Below are 21816 nucleotides of genomic sequence, written 5' to 3'. Positions count from 1 at the left end.
CCACACCATTGAACAAGAAAAAACATGGCACAATAGCCCTAAGTTGATATCTGCAGTTTTGTTTCCTTTCTGGGAACAAAGTGTGTTACTGATCAGATACCTCTGGTGAGCAGGAGCTTTGGTGACTGGTGCCAAGAAATCTAACTGGAGACTATACCTCTCTAAGCCAAAACCAAAAGAAGATACCTGCATTATTCAAGAGACTATTGTTTCCTTTGATTGAATTCTTTACATCTTTTTTAAAAAGTTATTGTAGTAAAAAACCCCACATACCATAAATTTACCCATCTTACCCATTTCAAGTATATAGTCCAGTAGTGGCAAGTTTCCGTATTGTAATAAAACAATCTCCAGAACTCTTTCACCTTGCAAAAGTAAAACTCTATATCCATAAGCCACTCCCCCTTTCCCACTCCTTTCAGGCCCTAGTAACCAAACTTCTACTTTCCATTTCTAAGAATTTGACTACTTAGGATGCCTCACAGAATTAAATCATGTTTATGTCTTTGCGACTACCTTATCTAACTTAGCCTAATATCCTCAAAGTTTATCCACGTTGTAACACGTGACTGAATGCCCTTCCTTTCTTAAGGCTGAGTAATATTCTAGTCTAGGTTTATTTTGCATTTTGTTTACCCATTCACCTGTTGATAGACACTTGTTTGCTTTCTCCTACTGGGTGTTATGAACACTGATGCTGTGGACATGAGTGTGCACATCCTCTTGAAGACCTTGCTTTTGATTCTTTTGATTCTGTGAATTCTTTGTATATTAATCTTTTTTCCAATTTATAGACTAAAACAGAGCAAGCCCTTGCTATAGTACATATAGTAATACTCTTCACTAAACAAACAAAAAAATCAGAGATCTATCCTCTGACTCTCTGCAATATTCCTTCAGCATAGATTGGTGGAAAGTATTACCTTCTTCATTCTCCAGATAGGAAAATTGGAGCCAACGTGTTCCTTCACGAAGCCAACCGCCATGGGGCCTGGCCTTGCTTTTAGATCTGCTGATTTCCACTTATGGGCAGTAATTGACACTGGGGCTTAATTAAGAAACCATATTCTGAAAGGAAAGATTTGCCATTCCTTGGGCAAAGCCTACTGACTTTGGCAACAGAACCAAGTGTCACACTTTCCCTTGGCAACTGTGGGTATTCTTGTCCAGTGGGGATATATTTCCAAGAATGTTCCTGATGGGCCTATTTTGGATTCCATTTAAATAATGTTAAGGGATAATAACATTTACCAGGTACACAGCTAAAATGTTTGCATTGAAATTTTCCACACTATCCACTCCCCTTCACCATTCTTCTTCTTTTTATTGACCCTCAAAAGCTCTTTTATCTTCAGCATTCTCCCTTCTCAGTGCTTTTGTTCTGCCTCAATGTCAGGCCCTTGTCTATTCATACTTTCATATTAGGAGAAATAACCAAAAGCCTTCAGCTTGCCATCACGTTATGCAAGTCCAAATGCTTGACATTGTTTGTTTTTTTTTTTTGTCTTTGCCCCCCATTTGATGCTACCATTATGAGCTATTGCTCTGCTACTCATCTATTTTCCATTACCTGAATGTGGATACCCCCTGGCTTTCCTCTTATGTGCCCCATGCTTATCTCCTTGCGGGCTTGCTGCCCTCTTTACGCACGGTCAGATGTCAGATGCATCCGTGTAGAGCACAAGCATCCCAGAATAGACAGTTCCTTGGAAATGCATTTGTGCTTGCAAAACATGCAGGAGAAAAGACACAGCTGCTCAGGACCATGCATTGAAGATGAACCAAGCAGCAAAATCCACTTGAATTCATTTACAGAGTAACACGTACACGACCTGCTGCTCGTGTCATTGTCTGAGTGTGTAGTTAGTGGCAAAAACACAAACTGCCTCTTTTTAAGCAAAAGTATTATTGTAAGAGCCTAATTTTCTTACAGATGTCCATAATCTGTCTGAATTATCTTGAAAAATAAGCCCACTTCCTTCCTTTACAGTGCATTTGGTGAATACATCCATGCAAGTGCGTTATGTCAATGAAGTAGATGTTCATCTTTGGAATATGTAACTATCTTTTCTGTTAGATGCAGCCAGGAAGATAAACGGTTATAGTTACCAGGGAATGTGAGTATGTCACAGTGCAGTGGTTTATCTAACAAATTTGTTGAACACTTACTATGTGCCAAATGGTCCTTACATGCTCTGAAATGTTAATCATCCCTTCCCCTGAACAGTGTATACACAGCTGTTGTAACTTGATCCATGATTTTAGTTATTAGTTTACATGTCTGCCCTTCTCCCTAGACCAGTGTTTCTTAACTAGGGGCAATTTTGTCCCCTGCGGGATATTTGGCTATGGCTGGACAATTTTTGATTGTCAAAATTGGGAGGTTTTACTGATATCTCATGGGTGGAGGCCAGGGATGCTAGTAAATATCCTAAAATCCACAGGACAGCTCTCCATACAAACAGCTATAAGCACCAAACATCAAGTGCTAAGGAGGACAGAGCCAGCCAGACTGGAGGCCCTTGAGAGCAGGAGCTGAGCCACCGTCATCCTTTTCTCTTCACCACTTCCTACACACAAGGAGCTCCCCAAGCAGTGGTGGCAGTGAGAGGACAGTCCAAGTTCCAGGCCTGCAAAGATGAATAAGAAAAATTCCCTTTCCGGGCGGCGCCTGTGGCTCAGTGAGCAGGGCGCTGGCCCCATATGCCGAGGGTAGCGGGTTCAAACCCAGCCCAGGCCAAACTGCAACAAAAAAATAGCCGGGTGTTGTGGCGGGCGCCTGTAGTCCCAGCTACTCGGGAGGCTGAGGCAGGAGAATCGCCTAAGCCCAGGAGTTGGAGGTTGCTCTGAGCTGTGTGATGCCACGGCACTCTACCGAGGGCAATAAAGTGAGACTCTGTCTCTACAAAAAAAAAAAGAAAAGAAAAGAAAAATTCCCTTTCCTACAACCTCGCTGCTTAAATGTGATCCATAGACCAGCAGAGTTGCCATCACCTGGGAAATTGTTAGACATGCAGAATTGGAAGGCCCACCCAGGCCTACTGAATAAGAGTCTTCATTTTAGACAAAATTCTCTGGTGATATTGGCATGCATTAAAGTTCAGAAGCACTGACCAGTAGGTTTTAGAGTCAAACAGCGGGGAGGGTGGGCTGAAGATTTTCCACAGCTGAGATCTGTGTTCACCTGGCAGCAGTGAGCAAACATGTTCCACCTAGATTCATCTCTGGAGCAGAAGGTCTGGGTGACTGTAGCTGTGGCCCAGAGAACAGGTGGAGTTGGTGACCTCAGAGCCACAGTTGCTCACCCAGGTAGAACGATGCAGTCCTGACAGATTAGAAGGCAGTGTAGGTGATGAATGAGCAGATACCGCAGCGCAAGTTGGCAGTGCTGGGTCAAGGGAAGGGGCAGGATGAGACTCCAGGCGGTCAATGTTGAAGAGGAAGCCTGCCAGGCTGCACTAAAAAGGCAGTGGGAAAGGACAGGCCAGGAGCCAACCCCAGGAGAGGCAAGGCTGCGAGACTGCGGGGGTGAGAGGCAGCAGCCTAGACTGGCTACAGGCCCTTCATTCCATCGTCTGGGTGGCTCGGGTTCATCAGGGGAATCCAGTTACTCAGAATCCTTATACAATAGCTCGCAGTCCTTCCAGGACTTGATAATGTGGTAATTAGCATGGGGATTCCAGGAATGCCTTGGATTTGAGTTCTGTCTGTAGCAGCCTGATATGTCTGGAATCTGGGTATTGAAAACTGCTTTTCCAATGTCCTCCTTATTTCCTCCTCAAGGATCAAGTGGACTAAACATCTGAGCAAAGAGGCAGATGTGAATAAGTGAAAGGGCATCTCTGAGGGGCCAGTTCTGATAACATTTGTCAGATTTTCCATTAGCCTTCCATATTTGCCTCTGGATAAAATACTACCATTGTGTTTGAATATTTGGATGTTATTCAAGTTTATGAGATTTATTAAAAATACTTAAATATTGTGCTTCTTATTCAATTCTTTATACTTATTATTCAAATGCCACCGAAGTCCTTTCTTAAGGAGAGATTGACTTAAGTTATCCTGTAAATGACATCTTGTTCATCAGTGTACTTGTCACAACTTAACCAGCTTTGAAAGACAAGGGGGAGCTGTCAGCCACCCAGATTGTGGTTGATGATGACTCAGGTGCATGGCCTTCCTTCCTTTCCCTGCCCTGAGTAGGCTTCAACAATTTTATATGTCTCAGATTTATCTCAGACCTGAAAAAAGTAAGGTCTGGAACACCCAGAATCCCTGCCATACGGCATAGGACAAGTTGCTGTATCTTCCGGAAGATCACCAATGGGTCCTCTGAGTATGTTTTTATAACAAATTATACTTTTGGATTGTGTCCAAAACTATATCAGCTTATGACCAGCCTTGCAACTCAACTCATTGCCAAGTATGTTTTTTCCTTCCTCCAGCACCTTCAAGAACACACAGAAATATATGCAGTGAGATTCCTAGAGGTCTTCCAAATTTGAGATAGTCCAAGAAAGGCAAAGTCAAGTTAGTAGAGTATTTTGTGGACTCAGTGTGCTATACCCAAAGACATCAGTGGGAGCCACAATATATCCCCTCTTCATTCTTCTTAGTGAAGTACCACAAGAATGGAGACTCAAGAATTCAATGTACTCAATTCTAATATGAAGAAGCCAGTAGATGATCTAATAAATACTCACCTAAGAGAAAAACTCGAATCAATTCAAGGTGGGGGGCGGAGGGGTGAGAGGGGAGGAGGGAGAGGAATGGAGGGTCATAGTGTATGGCACATCCCTTGGGGGCAGGGCACAACTATAAGAAGGACTTTGCCTTACGACTTATGCAAACAGTGTCACTTAATTCTTTGTACCTTCAATGAGCCTGAAACAATAAATAAATTATATATATATATATTTTTTTTTTTTAAAGGTAAAAAAATACGTATATATCTCCTCCTTCCACTTCTCCCGCCCAAGGTCAGCCATCAGCTGCATGAGAATTCTGGCTGGCCACCAATAAGACTCTGAGTGTGATAAGTATGTTTGCAATTAAGCGGGTAATATTTCTAGAAGTAAAATTTTCTTCTCTTGGGAAATACTCTTTCCTGCTGTGGAGAATGAGGTGGGAGACACCAAAACTTAGACTGGTAGAAAGTCTTTAAACTGAATGAGCATAGCAGCGTATGGTCAGCTGAAAACTGTACTTCTAGAAATAGTAATTTGTCCAAAATAAATCAGATTTGGCAGGGTGTAGTAACAGCATACAGACTCCATTCACTTTGCTAGAGTTTATAGTCTACAGGAAAGAAAGAATTGGAAAATGCCTCATTGATTCTTACCTCATTTGGATGTTTACATTTCTGAGGGTCCCCAGGGCTTGTTGGCAGGATTTTTAGATCGTGAGGCACAATTTCAGAATTTTATGGATCAGAAAACTGAAGCTGTGAAGGCCAGGTTATCAGCTTGGATTCCTATCTGTATTCCTATCTGTATACCACTGGTAACTTAGCCACTAACCAGCTTTGTGGCCTTGGATGAGCTACCCAAACTCTTTCATCTTTAGTTTATCTCTAATTGTCCAAAATCCTAAATGAAATAATCAATTGAGAGAACTTAACAAATTCTCTGCACATGGAATCCAATGAACAAAAGGCTGTAATGACTATTTTTTATTGTTGTTATTATCCAAGGTAATAGAGCCAGATGGTGTGAGAGTGAGGACGCAGAGCTGGACCACCTGATTCCCAGCCATGCAAACTTCCTTGACCTCTTTTCTTCTGTTCCCACAAAATTGTAGGGCTCACCTTGAAAAATCCTTATCCTAAAAAAAGGATGATTAAATATAGATTTTTCCTAAACATGAGTTGAGTTGCTTTAACCTGCCAGTGTGAGGAATGTGTTGGGTACCCTCATCCCAGTACTTTGTTCTACGTATTTGGTTAAATACTTTCTCATATGGCTTTTTAAGATCATTGACAAAAAGATTCCCTAAAAGGCAAAAGAAAGAATGAACATCACTGCAACTGGGTTAATTTCTCAAAAGTTGCTGGTATCTTCAGCCCCTCCTGGAATAGGCTACTTGGTCCACTTTGCTCCAGGAGAGTCTTCATTTGTATTTCTCAAGATCAGAAAGACTAGGCTTCTGGTGCCTGAGCTCAAGTTCTAGGCTATGGCAAAATTCAAGGCTTAGGGAGCTGCAGCTCAGAGCTTTGGTGTGAGGTTTGAACTGCAGAGAATACATGGGCTCAGCAGGGCACAGTGGGTATGCAGAACAATTCTGGCCCACAGTGCACTCTTGTTTCAACCTTATTCTGAGGAGCTAAGCAATACTTTGTTATTATAGGCCCTCCTAGAAAACAAATAGGAAATGTAGACTGTCTTTTCTATGGAATGGAACATTCGAGATTTTAAGCGCAGGGACTTCAGATTCATGCAGAGCTGGTTACAAATTTTGGCCCCACAATTTACTAGTTTCATGGTCTTGTGATAGGGACATGATTCTCTACATCGGTTTTTTAATCTGTAAAATGGATGCATTAACAAACCTTCATAGGATTGCTCTGAGGATAAAATGATACAGTGCTCGGCATATACTTTGTGCATTCCTGCCTGATCCTAGAAGAACTTAAGGGCCTTAGATTTCATTAAGAGAGCAATTAGTTCATAAGGAATTTAAAACCAAGTTCCACTTCATTTGTTTTAATGTTTGTCATCAAAGCAAGAAATAGGCATTGGGCTTTCTGCTTTGGAAGTATAAGTGTTGTGGGGCTCACTGCCCTTCTCCAACGCTGGGATTATGATGCAGGGATGCACGCAGATGGCCTGCAGGCGTTCAGGAAGCTCAGGGACGCTCAGATGGAGAGTATTTGGGATACTAGGCCATTATTTTTCAAAACTGCCCCAAGTGGGATAGTATAGAGAGATATCTACTTCTTGGCAAGTCACTCTATTTTTCTCAGAAGCATAGAATAAAGTCCAAGCTTCACGATGCCCAAACCCTCTTCTGCCCAGCTGCATTTCCTCTTTGGAGGATGTTTGAGCAGAGGCGAATGGAAAGCTGTCACGGGGTCAGGGGAGAGAAATGGAACTGAAGGCAGGGACAGTGTTGACCCAGTCCCCAATCTGAGGGTGTGGATCATCTCCCTCACAAATCCATGTGTTTCCAAATCCCCTCTTCCTGGGAACTGAGCCGCTGATTTATGGCTTTTTTGCATCTTCTTTCTCTTCCCCGTGTTGCAGTCAATTTCAGGACGGAACTAACAACCTCCAGGGCTCTTTGAGTGAGAGATGAACAATGCAAGGAGAGGAGGAATTTATCCACAATTTCTATTAGAAATGAACAGAAGAAAGAGAAGGAAGGAAGGAAGGAAAGCCTGACTGATGACAGTGCAATCCTTTTTAAAAATGTATTTGTTTAATTTTTTATTATAAATTAATATGAGGGTACAGATGATTAGCTTGTAATGTTTTCAATTCCGAGGTGAAGATCAGGTTGTAGTTGAGCCCTTTACCCAGGGAGCATGCTGAGCACCCTCACATTGTGCACCTCAGGTGAGATCCCTCCAATGGCCTCTCTCCTCCTTCTCCCCTTCCCTCTTCCCTCTCCCCTCTCCCTCCTCTCTCCTCCTCTTTGCTAGACTATATTTGTGTTTTTTCTTTGTGGGCATGTAGTTGTTTATATATTGGTTTCATTTCAGTATTGAGTACATTGGATTTATTTTTTCCATTTTTGAGATACTGCACTAAGAAGAACGTGTTTCAATTGCATGCAGGAAAACACAAAAGATGTCAAAGGTATTCCACCCATTTTTTCTTGTGGCTGAATAGAACTCTATGGTATACACATACCACAGTTTGTTAATCCATTCGTGGGTTGATGGGCACCTAGGTTGCTTCCACATCTTGGCAATTGTGAATTGAGCTGCACTAAATATTCTGGTGCAAATGTCTTTGTGGTAAAATGATTTTTGTTCTTCTGAGCAGATACCTAGTAATGGAATGGTGGGATCAAATGAAAGGTTGACTTTTAGTTCTGTAAGAATTCTCCATACTTCTTTCCATAAAGGCTGTATTAGTTTGCAGTCCCACCAGCAGTGTAGAGGCGTTCTCTTCTCTCCACATCCACGCCAGCATCTGCACCAGCATCTGCAGCTTTGGGACTTTGTGATGTGGGCTGTTCTCACTGGAGTTAGGGGATATCTCAGGGTGGTTTTGATTTACACTTCTCTGATGATTAGGGATGATGAGAATTTTTTCATGTGTTTATTGGCCATTTGTCATCTTCAGAGAGGTTCTGTTCCACTCTCTTGCCCAGTTATAAATGGGATTGTTTGCTCTTTTCTTGTGAACTAATTTGAGTTCTCTGTAGAGCCTATTAGCCCTTTGTCCGATTCATAGCATGCAAACTCTTCTCCCATTCTGAAGGGTGTCTATTTCCTTTAATTGTGGTATTCTCAGTTATACACAAGCTTTTTAGCTGGATGACATCCCTTTCATTTATGTTGGTGTTGCTGCAGTTGCCAAGGGGGGGCCTTCTCATAAAATCTTTTCCCAGGCCAATTTTGTCAAGCATTTTCCCCACACTCTGTTCTAGAATTTTTGTTGTTTCATGTCTTTTTTTTATTGTTAAATCATAGCTGTGTACATTAGTGCAATCGCCTGTACCCATTCTAAGATGCACCATAAATGTGGCCCAACCCATTACCCTCCCTCCACCAAAGCCTCCCCCCTCCCTTCCCCTTCCTTGGCCCTTTTCCCATAGTCTTGTGCTATAGTTGGGTTATAGTCTTCATGTGAAAGCTATAATTTAGCTTCATAGTAGGGCTGAGTACATTGGATACTTTTTCTTCCATTCCTGAGATACTTTGCTAAGAAGAATATGTTCCAGCTCCATCCATGTAAACATGAAAGAGGTAAAGTCTCCATCTTTCTTTAAGGCTGCATAGTATTCCATGGTATACATGTACCACAATTTACTAGTCCATTCGTGGGTCGATGGACACTTGGGCTTCTTCCATGACTTAGCAATTATGAATTGGGCTGCAATAAACATTCTGGTACAGATGTCTTTGTTATATTGTGACTTTTGGTCTTCTGGGTATAAACCTAGTAAAGGAATTATAGGATTGAATGGCAGGTCTAACAGGAGAGTTAATTGTTGTCAATGGTAAGAGGTATGGGTCCAGTTTCAGTTTTCTACACAAGGCTAACCAGTTCTCACAGCACCATTTATTGAATAGGGACTTTTTCCCCAGTGCATGCTTTGGTTTAGTTAATCAGAGATCAGATGGTAATAAACATATCTTTCATAAGTTTTCCACCAGCCTGTAGAAATCACAAAATCACTTATGCAGTCAACAGCTTTCACAGATAATGAGTGTGAACATCTTTTCCAGAATCCTAATGGCAGGTGTAGGAACAAACTGTGACACAGAGCTGCAGAGACATTAGAACCAGGTGCATCACAACAACCTCCATGGCTGTGCTGCCCAGAGAGGTGGGTTGTGCAATGCTCACTAGCCTTAAATCCAGGTCACATGTTGAGAAGTGCCCAGAATAACTGCCTTGCTAGAGAATCAGGAATCTGGAAATTCGTGTTTTTCTTCCTCCTGGATCCTGGAGAATCAGGAATCTGGAACTTCGTGTTTTTCTTCCTCTTTGAGTAGCCTACACCTCTTCCCCGAGTGGATCCAGGTGTTCATTGCATGTTCTTTAGTCCTGGTAAGTGGCAGGTGGAGGCAGGGCTGGCTGGGAGAGTAAAGGGAAGCTGGAGGAGCGACGAGGCCAAGCGGGGAGTGTGCACTAACTGGATATCTGCTGTGAACATCTAAATTATTTATTCTGTGTATTGAGAAACATTTTTAAGTTCTAAATAAAGGATCATCTATTTCATTTAACCATCAATAATAATACTACACAATTATAATCAAAATTTATGTAAACTTCAACAGTTTTCCGCATACTTTCCTGTACTCCCACATCATCTTTACCACACTACTCCAGAGCATGTAAGTTATTGCCATTTTATCAGTTAGCAAATGATAAATACAATCTTGAAACCATACCTATTCTTTCAAAACAGAGTAAGTGGTAGGACTTATCTGGAACTAATCTGAAAAGATGAAGCAAATTCATCGGCTTGGGGGACAGCAAAATGTTGAATATTGTGCTGCACATTTGTCCCTTGAACCTAACACCTCCATTTGTCCCTGGGTGTCTTATCCTCTCTGTTCAATTCCTTAGCAAATTACTCTTTTTATATGAAAATGGAAAGATTCTGTTTATAAATCCCATTAAGTTAGAGCTGTTGAAAACACAGTCTACCCAGTTTCCTAATTCTATGACTAAATCTATTTAGGAGAAGAAAATAGCCAAGTAGAAATTCAGATGAAAGTAGCAAGCTGGACAACATAGCCAATTTGAGTGTGATGTGTGTGTCCCATTTATACTACCCGAATACTAATAGCCCCAGTAAACAGAGACACACTGAGGTTTTTAGAGTATGTATTTCCTAATTCTTTCAGCCTATATGCAACTGACATTTTAATCATACATCTCTTTCTTAGTTGTATTCAGAATTTTTCAGTTTAACATTTTAAAATAGTCGCCTCTCCTCTTAGTTTGAAGCTGAGTCATTAGATATTTATTTATTTCCTGGAATTGTTAATCTAGCAATGCTAACATCATCACCCTTCCAGTAACATGTTTTAGGATTTCTGAGTTTACATATGGTAAACAGCTGGATGAAAATCCACTTGCATTATTTTCCCAAACTTACAGATGATTTATATCAAGAAGATGAAGTCTTTTGATATGTGATGAAATATTTGCTTTACACAAAGTAGAGAATATGCAACATTTTTATCTTAGGATGAATTGATGCACTGAAAAAAAATATTTTATATTTCTTGCAGAAAACTATCTAGACATCGAAGAAAGGGTTATCATCCCATTTTTTTATAAGCTAGGAAATGGTCAATCTATGTAGAATTTTATACCTGAAAGGGATCTTAGGGTGTTTTTGTTTTTGTTTCAGATTTAGAACTTAGTATATTGGCGACTAGAGAAAGGTGTCATATGACAAGAAAGTAGCATAGATAGGATTGCAAAACAACCTTTTAAAAACCTTGAGACTTTCCGAGTCATCAGTTGTTAAACATGTGTTGATGTATTATGTATTTATTATTGAGCATGTATTTATATGTCATGCAGTCACTAGTTCTGAAACTAGGAATTAACAAGAGTAGGATATAATATCTGTCTTCCGGGAATCCACTTTCTATTTGTATGTCTTTTGACATAGTTCCTAGCGGTAAGACCAGGAGAATACTGTGCATATCAGGTGCCTTCAGTGGAGCAAGACGTGCAAGAAACACTCGCATTATAGTGAAATGACCAAGATGGAGATATGAGGCCAAGGAAGGTTAGAATATGCAACCGTTACGTAACAACATACCAAAGTGTGTTTCTTGATGTCCGCTTGGCCTAGAGGGAGTTTCTAATGGAGAGGATAGAACAGTCAACGACATGGGTGAAAATGTGGAGTGATTAATGAACTTGAGAATGACACAAAGGAAAGAGATAGAGCCAAGACAGAACATGGCAATTTCATCATTAGTAAACATTTCCCACAAGAGATGAGTCAAAATAAAATAATGAAATACAATAGGAATAAATATAAAATATTACATGGAACTGTCTGGCATGACAACAAATATGATTAAAAACCATTTAGTTTTTTATTTACATTGAAAATTTTAGTGGAATTCTGTTTTTAATTTTATTTATTTCTCTCTGTAAAAAGAAATAATAAAAAGTCAGATTAAAGAAAATTATACTAACATTTTATTATTAATACAAATAAGAAGGTGAAAATATTGACTTTGGGGTCTGTAAATTTTCCCAGTTCCAGACTTTATTTCTTTAAATTCTTTTCAGCATTCTGTATACAGGCAAATTTTTACTTTTTTTTTTCCTTGCTTGAAAGCAACAGTCTGAATTTTTTTATAGTAAATAATGAATCCTTTATAGTCTGTTGGGCAGAAGCATCTGCTTATTTTAGGATATGTCATTCCTAGAAATTTTGGGACCTAGTATTTCTGCCCTTGAGCTCTCCTAGTTATGAGAGAAATATACCTGAAGCACTTTCTAGCATGTATTTTTTCCTAAAATAACTTTTAATATGTTTCATTTGCTACGTAGGGAATAGGAACGTACATGCAAACCAGTTCTGACTAAATGATTAGGAGAGTGAATTGAGGCCCCTTTCTTATTTCTTTGATAAACTGAATAAATTGTTAGATTATCTATGCAAAACCCAAGACTCATAAGTTCTATAGGTGGAAAGGGCGCCTCATGGTTGAAGTGGGAACAACCCTGAAGATTGGTGTTGTTACGAAGACAAGTGGAGTTATGGGAAAAGTGCTTTCAAACAATTTCTGATGGATAGCAATCAATCAATGCGTTAAGAGGGAAATCCCTTATTGATGGACATTTGTTTCCAACTTTTTTTTGGTGGGGGGTGTTTCAGATTAATAAGGAGGTGCATATGATTAGGTCACACAGTTTGCTTTTGTAAGATTAAAGTACAAAGTGAAGTTGTGTCCTTCACCAACTGTCAGGATCTTGATGTACTTTTGAAACTTTACCTGTAAGATAAACACTTAGAAGTAGAATTGTTGGTGAAATGTATGCATACAAAGATCTCATGGCCAGTTTTGACTTAAACTTTCTCACTATAGTTTGAGAGGAAAGAACAGCAAATTCTAGTGTATTTCCTGCTGACAAGTCTGTGCCTTATTCAAAACTGTAAACAGGATGCCATGGATTTCCTTGATCCCAACACTACCTGCACTCAAGACTTACTAAAGCTGCTGCTACGTAAACCTTTGTGTGATCATAAAAAACTCATAAAAAACGCCTTGATCTGGACACCAGTCAATACTGTTCCTAAAATAACTATATCGATACTGTTTCACAGCTGATCCTGGATACTCTTCTTTACAACTGACTCAATAATATTACGAGTTTGGCTTCTTTTTTTGATGACAGAAATTATGAAAATGAATGTTATGTAAGTCTACAGAACCTACTACTTCTATATGCCTCTGAGTTGATGACAGTGGAATAGTAACTCACAAACTGTACCTAAGTTTTCGGTTGCCTTGAGGTAACCAAAGAGAAACAAGCTCAAAAGCTTCACAGAATTGCTTTCTCTGCCCTCCATTTAGCATCAATGCAGTGATTTTTGCTGTCCTTACAAAGCCCTTTTAAGCTAGATATTAAGTTTCTTATAGTAAAAGAAGATACCAATGTCTGAATTTCACCCAGAGGATATGCTTTCATTGAGAAAAACTGTGCTTATAAATTATGAGTGATTGAAACTTCCGCTAACTTGTATACAAACTCTGAAATTCCAAGTTTAAGTTAAGGTTTATTTAATTGAAAACAACACCATCAGTACAATTTTATTTAACATGCAAGATAATTATTTAACATGCAAAACAACACCATCAGTAGTATTTTATTTAACATGCAAGATAATGGCTGTCAACTTTTAGCAGGGCCTCCATTCGTCCATTTACTCTTTATTTAAAAAATTTTTAGTATGACAAATATTTATTTAGCTCCTGCTTCATGTTATCATACATATTCTCTACCTTTAAGTCTTTGCAAGACTTGCAAGCAAACCAAAATTACAGACTCAGATTATGAGAAAATGCTATACAAAATTAAAAGAATGTATAAAAGATTGAACTGATTTAGGTTAAGGGATCAGGGAAATGAATGGTGAAAAACCAATCCAGGCAGAAGAAATAGCATGTGTTAAGATTTTGTGGCAGGAAAAAACATTTACTCAAAGAAGGGAAAGAAAGCCTCTCCCCGCCCCACAAAACAAGTGACAGATAACCCAGAACTAAGATGGAAATATAAATAGGCCATCCGCTTACGTGATTTGCGGTCTCTCAAAATCAGTTGAGATCAGTTTCCAAATACCTATTCTCTCTGTTCTACCTGAAAGTTCATTGGATGAAGGGGATATCACAGAGTTTGAGATAATAAACAAGATAATACAAGTGTCTTTTTATATTCTGTTATCACTACACAAGGTCTAAAATTCCCTGGTCCAGCAGCCCTTTTTTGTCAGAATGACTTAACAAAAGATAAATCAAAAAGTACAGTGGTATGTTTGTTGAGAAAGGAACTATTATTTTCTAAAGTCAATTGACAGAAGATTCCAAGGTTTTATTGATTTAAAAAATCACAAGCACTGCTCCGGGCTCACTCTTCTTATTAGGTCTTGAATCCACAACATATTACACTCTGAAGTGAGCCTTCAGGGGTGGTGCCTGTGGCTCAAGGAATAGGGTGCCAGCCCCATATACCGGAGGTGGCGGGTTCAAACCCGGCCATGGCCAAAAAACCAAAAAAACTGAAATGAGCCTTCCCAGGATAGATTTGTCCCCATGATGGAAATCATGTAAATTCTGGCCAGTAACCAAATACAGGTCTATTCTAGAGGAATGTCACTGGAAGCAGCTGTTTCATAGCAGCATGACCCCAAATGCAGCTTAGACACTAGAGACAAGCCCAAAGCACCTGTGAGAGTCACTCCTTGTTTGTCAGTTTCGTTGCCTAACCCTCCAGAGGGCCATCAGATTATGATGTCTGAGACTCAGCAATGAGAGAAAGGATGGATCGATTGACTTTTCAGCCGTAGGCTCATGATGGCAGTATGTTTTTGAAGGTTCCTCCAATGTATGTTAGCACAATAAGGCAGAAATGTTTTGAAAACTTTATTTTCTTTTGTCCTAATGAGAGCACACATGTCATAGAAAGAGAAAATCCTATATATTGATCTCACAGCTGAGTTTTTTTCTCCATTTTTTTCTTAGTTTTTTCCCATTACACTACATGTAAAACTCTTCATGTGATTTCTATTGAACTCACCATGTAAATATAAAGACTAAAATTAAAATAGAGGTAGCCTTGTGGTAGCAGAAGTTAATGTGATGTTAGATCTCTGACATATGTCATTTGTAAAGATGTTTTTAATAATTTGAACTTAAAAATCAGCTGGTGCACAGCAAAAGAGGTAAAGGTGCCTTTTCCAGTAATCAGTGTATTGTGACCGAGTTTGACTTCAATCCCACAGTAAAAATTAAGAGTGAATCTACTTTAAGCTCACTTTATGAAATATGATTTTAATAAAGTTTACATTAACTGAAAAATACAGTGGATAAACACATTAATATAAAATAATAAAGGGTGTTTGAGGCACATGGGAAATTATTCTTCAAATATTTGCTGTCCTGGGGTTCTTTCAGAGGTGTCTGGAAGATGGGTTGAGTCGTCCATGAAGTGTTTTCAAAATGCAAATTCTCATTATGCCTTTCATAGCAGAGTATCTCTCTTTCCACAAACCTCAGCTTCTTTGAGAAAAAACTATCCTAGTGACTCATCTACAACTGGGAGTGTGTCATGTTGTGCCACTGAGCCCTGGGTTTTATCCAAGGACTCCCAGGTTGGGGTCAAGGTAGCTTAGAATTTGAGCAGGGAAACTTATTCTCCTCCTGATGTTTTTATTTTCTAAAAAAAATTATATTGAACATAGTAAGAAACTCAGATATAAAACTGTGGGACCATACCCGTGTCTTTAGTACACCCTGAAAGTCACTGATTCAACACCATGGACATGGCTTCCCTATATACATCTGTGGCTTTACGAATTGGGCTGGCAAATCCATTTGAGAGAACATTTCTAATAATTAAGAACACAAAGCTGCTTTGTGATGGGGAAGAAGAATGGTTTTTCTTGGAAAGATTGTGATAAAGAGACTGAAAGAAGTTGCCTATATCCAATTCCTTATAAATATAATTACTTTATAAGTCATCACATGACACTTACTATAAATCCCAATCAGGATGTTTAATTAACACAAACTTTCCCTGGTATAGATTATATTGAAATTCTATGTCTAGAAAGAATGCCCACTGAGTCTGCATTTTTGTCACAGAGATAAACCAGGGTGGGGTAGGGGTTCTGGGTGAATCCTTTTCACCAAAGTTTCCAGGAGATTCAATGACAGTTTAATCAAGTTGCTTGAAACGTTTTGTTTTGTTTTATAACTGCACGTGTATCCAAAGTCAAAACCGAGGGATCCCTATACGGACTGGAAACTACATACATGACTTTAAAATGTCTAAGAAAAAAGGGAGGAAAGTTGTTATTATTTATTATTAGCAATAGTAATGGGATTTTTAGAGCCCTTTAAATCCTGTTGACTGACACATCAAATTACCTCTTGTAGCTAAAATATTCTTTGTTTTATGGGCTCAAAAGAAGGCATTGTTGGTTTTGAAACATCCAATTTCTCTTTGCTGTAACTCTCTTATTTTTGAGTTTCTAACAAAGACTGGTGTGGACAGTTAAACTAGATAATATGAAAGCAGCAATATTACTTGGTAAATACATTATTATAAATCTGGCCCTGACTCTGCCTGTCTTTTTCTTTGTTTATTAGTTTGCTTAGCTTCCTCATCTATAGAAGGGCATGAAGTAATTGTATAAAGAACATGATGCTTAAAATTTAATGTTATCACCCACACTTTGTGAGAATCAATGCTATATGTGGGTCAAATAGAAATAAACCAGGGGTAAAGAACTTGCAGCTGTAAGGCCAGTGGTGGCCTTCTAGTTCCTTAATTGTGATCTCTGACTGAACCAAAATTTTGAGGAACAAATCTATTGATTTTTATTAATACACTTTTGTTCATCTTTTTATGTCTATTTTATTTTAAAAGTGAATGTACAGTATTGAAAGTACTAAAGAAGAAAATAAGTGCCAGATTGACCAGCACAATTAGAACATTAGTAAGCCATAGGTCTCAGTTGACAGCTGCTGTGCTCCATACTTGAGTTCTAACTTCCCCCACATGACTGGTGCCACTGCCACACCAGGCTGGTAGGTGAGAGTTTGTGGGGGTTGAGTATGCCAGTCTGTGATCATCTTTTGACAGCAGCGTACTGTGTTTCTGTTTGAAGTAGAACTTTTGAATAATTGCATAGCTCTGCAGTATTTTTTATATATGTCGGCTTAATAAGCCCATCATGTCAAAGAAAACCAAGAGAGCACTGAAGGAAGAAAACAGATTTGTTAATGAGGATTCAGGATTGCAATATTATCTTCTTTCTGCTAAAGATAAGGTGATTTTCTTGCTTTGTAACACTGGAACATCAACATTAAACAACACTGTGCTCTTCAGTGTTATGACACTCATAAGGATCACCAATGTTTTAAGTTAAAGGGCAAGGCATGAAAGGTTGAAAGGTTGTATTGCAGAATTTGAAAGACGTAAAGCAAAAGCCAAGGCAATTCTTTCAAGCATCAATAAGACCTGGAAATAATGCCAGTGAAGCAACTTATAAAGTAGCTGATTTATTCAGAGGAAAAGGAGAGCCATTCAGTGATGTAGAAATTGTGAAAGAATGCATTGTTGAAGTCGTAGGATGCTTAGATGCCAATAACATTTCGAAGTACAAATAATAGCCTCTTTCAGGGAGAACCATACCTGAACAGCGGTATGAATAAGCCTTCAACTTAATAGAACAACTTCATGCAAATACTTCAGAAGGAAAGTATATTATTCCATCACTTCGCATGAATTAACTGATACTACTTATTCAGACACAGGTCTTATACTTCATTTGAGTCACAATAGAAGATTTTCTTGGCTACAAAGAGGTACTCACTTTGGATACTTTTGTGAACACAACACAAAGACTAGACATCATAACAACTTCCAAGATAAACGTCGTGGAGTTGGACTGAACTTGATAAATTTAATGAGTGTATGTACAGATGGTGTATCTTCCCTAGGAGAAAAACATGAAAGGTTTATTGTATACATAAAAATATTATTAACATATCCATAAAAACATTATTAACATATCCAGATGCTCTCATTTTTTTTCATTGTATCTTATATCAGCAAAATCTTTGTGCTAAAGTTACCATTTTAAGTGACACTTTGCAACAAGTTACGAGTATCATTAACAATATTCATACAAATGCAGCATGGCATTATCAGCATCGTAACATGCTAGAGTTGGATTTGGAGGTACTCAGTGTGGACTTGCTATATCATTCTAAAGTGCATTGGCTATTGCAAGGACAGGCGTTAGCCAAAATTTTATCTCTGTGAGGACAGATGGTTAAATTTTATGAAGATCAGAATCAGAAATGTGAATTATTGAAAGAAGATTTCTATGGGAATGAAGTATTTCTGTGTCTATCATATCAAATAAAAATGCCTCGAATATTTCTTTACAAGGTAAAACTAGTCTATATATGGTATATGGCAAAAAATCCTAGTTATCTTTTTTCAAAACACTTCTTTACGAGGACATTTTGGATGAACCTTTTCCAGCGTTAAGATCACTGATGTTCAGGATAATATATACAAATTATTTGAAGAAAATGCAGGTGTGGGGGACCTATTGGTTGGATAATACAATTAAAAATTCACTGACTTTGAGAATCATGACATCACACTCAAATTAGCATTTCAGCTTTACCTAACTGATATCACCAAGGCACCTAAACAGCTACAGATGGAATTGATTGAGCTCTTGGCAGATGACATTGTAAGTCATCATTTACTGCTAAGAAAGATCCAAGTGAAGTATGGAAAAATGTGATAGACTACCCATGCCCTCGGCAATTTGCCCCCCAAAATACGTTCTTGCATTTCAACTACTTATTGTAAATCTACATTCTCCTACCAAACCTAAATCCAGATGCACTTACGTTCACAAATGAAGATCAACTGAACCTGGAGCTCCATGCTGTAACCCAACGTTTTAATACTTCCTAACAAAAAGCAAACACAACAAAGTCATGGAAAGGCTAGTCAATTTAAAAATTAACAAATACTATGCATTTTTAAGTATATATAATCGAAGTTTCTTGAATGTGAAATTCAGTCTTCCAAAGTTTCCCCACTCCTATACTAAGATAAAAACAAAGAAGCTTCAGTTCTTTCCCTTTTATCCCATATTCCCCATTCATTCACTTTGTCCTGAACCAGGCACTTTACACAGTAATGGAGCCCATTGTCACTCTCCAGCAGTCAATTCTGAGGTCAAATCATGGGCAAAAATTCTTCCTCAAAATCTCTCCCAGTCCCCTTGTGTCATCCCGGATTCACCATTACAGACCTCTTCTTCAGTAGAGCATTTGCTCAGGAATTCTTCCCCTAGCCCCAATCACCTGTCAAAATAATGTTTGTCCTCTTATCCTCCTATGGCATACCCTCCTCCTGCCTTCTAATCTTTTTCTGTTTGTGCTGGTCTTTCATTTCTATGGTACCGTTTTAGGGAGCCCGTTTGTCTGTTAATGTTATTTTCTCGAGTCAGTAGCTTAATTTCAAAGCTATAAAATGAGGCCTTGAGGCTAAAGGTCATTTGAGATAGCCTAACAACCCTCAAGTATGAAATCATGTGTGTAAAGTGAAAAGGAAAACGTTTGCCCTTTCATTGTAATATAAATCATACGGATCAATTTTCTAAACAGAAACGCTCTGACAAATGGTTCAACAATATATTTCCACAAACTCTATCAAAGAGACTTATTGTTTTGAAAGTGAGGATTTGAGTAATCTACTTATTATTTTATTCTGTAGTAGTTTATATTCCTATACTTTGCCCCAGGGTGAAAAATGATGCTGATTAAAAATTTTGTAACATGCTTGAGTGACAAAAAAGAATTGATCATTCTATTTGGGAATTATATTTAGGTCTGAAACTAATGCATTATTATAGTGTTGCAGGAAGACAAGGCCCAATGGAGAGAAAGAGCACCCAAACACTTCGTTTATAAGAGGAAGGGTTTTATTCACCAGCCGGGAGCTTACGGCATAGAAAAATTCCAAATGGCCGTGCTCCCCAACTGCCTTGGTCTTTCCCTTTTTATTGAAAGTCCAAAAGTTCCACCCCACAGGTACCCCGCTCATTGGCCAGTTTGAATCAAGCGGGAGATGCTATTCCCACCCCCACAGAATTACAGGATTTCACAGAAGTTGGAAATTTTCATGTTTCAGGAAGTTAAGTTTAGAAATCCCAAGAGCTGAGTCACCATGGAGAGGACCCTGCAGGTGTATCCTGGTGGTCTCCTTGAGAAGACCTGTTCTTCTAGACCTCACCCTTCTCAGCTATCCTCTCTCAATAGAATATATAATATTGTTTTCCAGTCAAAAGATATGGTCACTTAGTAGAGACTTTTTAGAAGCAAATTACTTTCTAAGATGCAGAGGGGTAGAGTCGGTTAATGTGCTTGGTACTTTTGCCCAGTGGTGTACTGGTAAACTAGCTTTGCAGCCCCGCACTTACAGGGTAATTTTGATTTGTGATTTGTAGCCTTTGCCTGTCCCGTGATTTAAATACTACCTGGAGGAGTTCCTGAAATCACTGCACACCGGGTGAGAGGCAGGTGCGTGACTAAAAGCTAAGAGGGGCTGGCCCAGCGTGACACGTGCATTATTCTCGCTGTGCTGTTACTCTCGAAGCGCTTTGGCTGGGGTAGAAGTGGAGGCGAAGGCAGCAGGAGCTGGGGAGAACTTCGTCCACCTCCTGATGAGAATCTCACACTCATGAGACCACCCTGAACACAGCTCTTCCCCAGCAACTCTTGTCGTTTGCTCCTTTCCTTCAGCTGAACACACATTTCCTTTGAGGGCTCTTACAAAACGTTCATCTCCATTTCAGATTTTTTAAATGACTAACCGTTAGCTTTCTTAAATTGTGATACTGTGAAGTAAAAACAAAGCAGGTAAGAAGTTTAAAATCAAGTTTCCACATCCTGTGTGTGAAGCCCTTAGGAACAATTCTCCAGGGGTCTTTGGGTTTTAGGTGAAAATACCTTGGGAACCCATCCCCTCAAGGCAGAGTCCTACAGTAACAGAGCACCTTGCCCTCAGCAGTCTGTGAGGTTTGCAGAGTTTGGGAGGACGGGCCGCAGAAAGAGAAAGCAGAAGTGGTTTCTAAGCCAAAAAACCTGCAAGGACTTTCACGTTAGAATTCACTTCTTTTTCTTTTCTGTTTTGCTTCAGGCTACCACCCATTAAAGTCTAATCTGTTGTATGTTCCCTGCCCCGTCCAGACTCCCTGCAGCAGCCCTGATCAGAGCTGGGGCATGGCGAGGCAGAGAGATGTCAGAGGAGAGCGGTGGTGCCAAGAGTAAAGCGCCTTCTGTCTCCTTGCTTCCTCTGCCCTCTGCAGCGAGCATGGCCCACACTATCCCTGTCCGCAGAGTCCCATGCCAGTTTTCCATCCTCACATCCCCACACCTCATCCTCCTCTTTCCTCCCTCCTCCCAGGCTTCATGACCTCGTCCTCCTGGTGTAATGAGTTGGAACTTCCCACCTCGTCCTCCCTGCACACGGACACACACACACCCCTTCCCCTGCATGCTTGGCTGAGAGAATCAGGAATAGGACTGCCTTCCGCAGGAAGCTTTTGAGCAGGTGTATAGCTCTGGCATCCTGGATATTGTTCTTACTGCAATGATAAAATATCATGCGATTTTATTTCTAAGTCTATGACTGAGACAGCAAGGATTATGTAAGCCTTTGTGAGCGCCTAACCCCCTTTATATCTCTGAGAACATGTATAGACTGCTCTGCCAACTTGTATTTTGGAAACATGGCTGTTTTGTAAGCTCTTGACTCACTGATGTCTCAGGCAGCTCAATTCTATATCTAAACTGGCTTGCATTCGTCAATAGTTATTACATTTGCTTTTGTCTTTTCTTCTTAC

The 21816-nt window shown here is 39.4% G+C and overlaps 1 protein-coding gene across 10 annotated transcripts in view; it reads left to right on the top strand.

Annotated features, from left to right (window-relative positions):
- Positions 1-21816, top strand: part of SLC8A1 (solute carrier family 8 member A1) — a 340789-nt gene that overhangs the window by 143713 nt on the left and 175260 nt on the right. The gene's annotated exons all lie outside the window — the stretch shown is intronic.

Source organism: Nycticebus coucang, chromosome 4, assembly GCF_027406575.1.
Source record: "Nycticebus coucang isolate mNycCou1 chromosome 4, mNycCou1.pri, whole genome shotgun sequence".
NCBI lineage: Eukaryota > Metazoa > Chordata > Mammalia > Primates > Lorisidae > Nycticebus > Nycticebus coucang.
The sequence above is the reverse complement of the archived record's forward strand: the minus strand, read 5'-3'. Positions and strand labels throughout refer to the sequence as shown.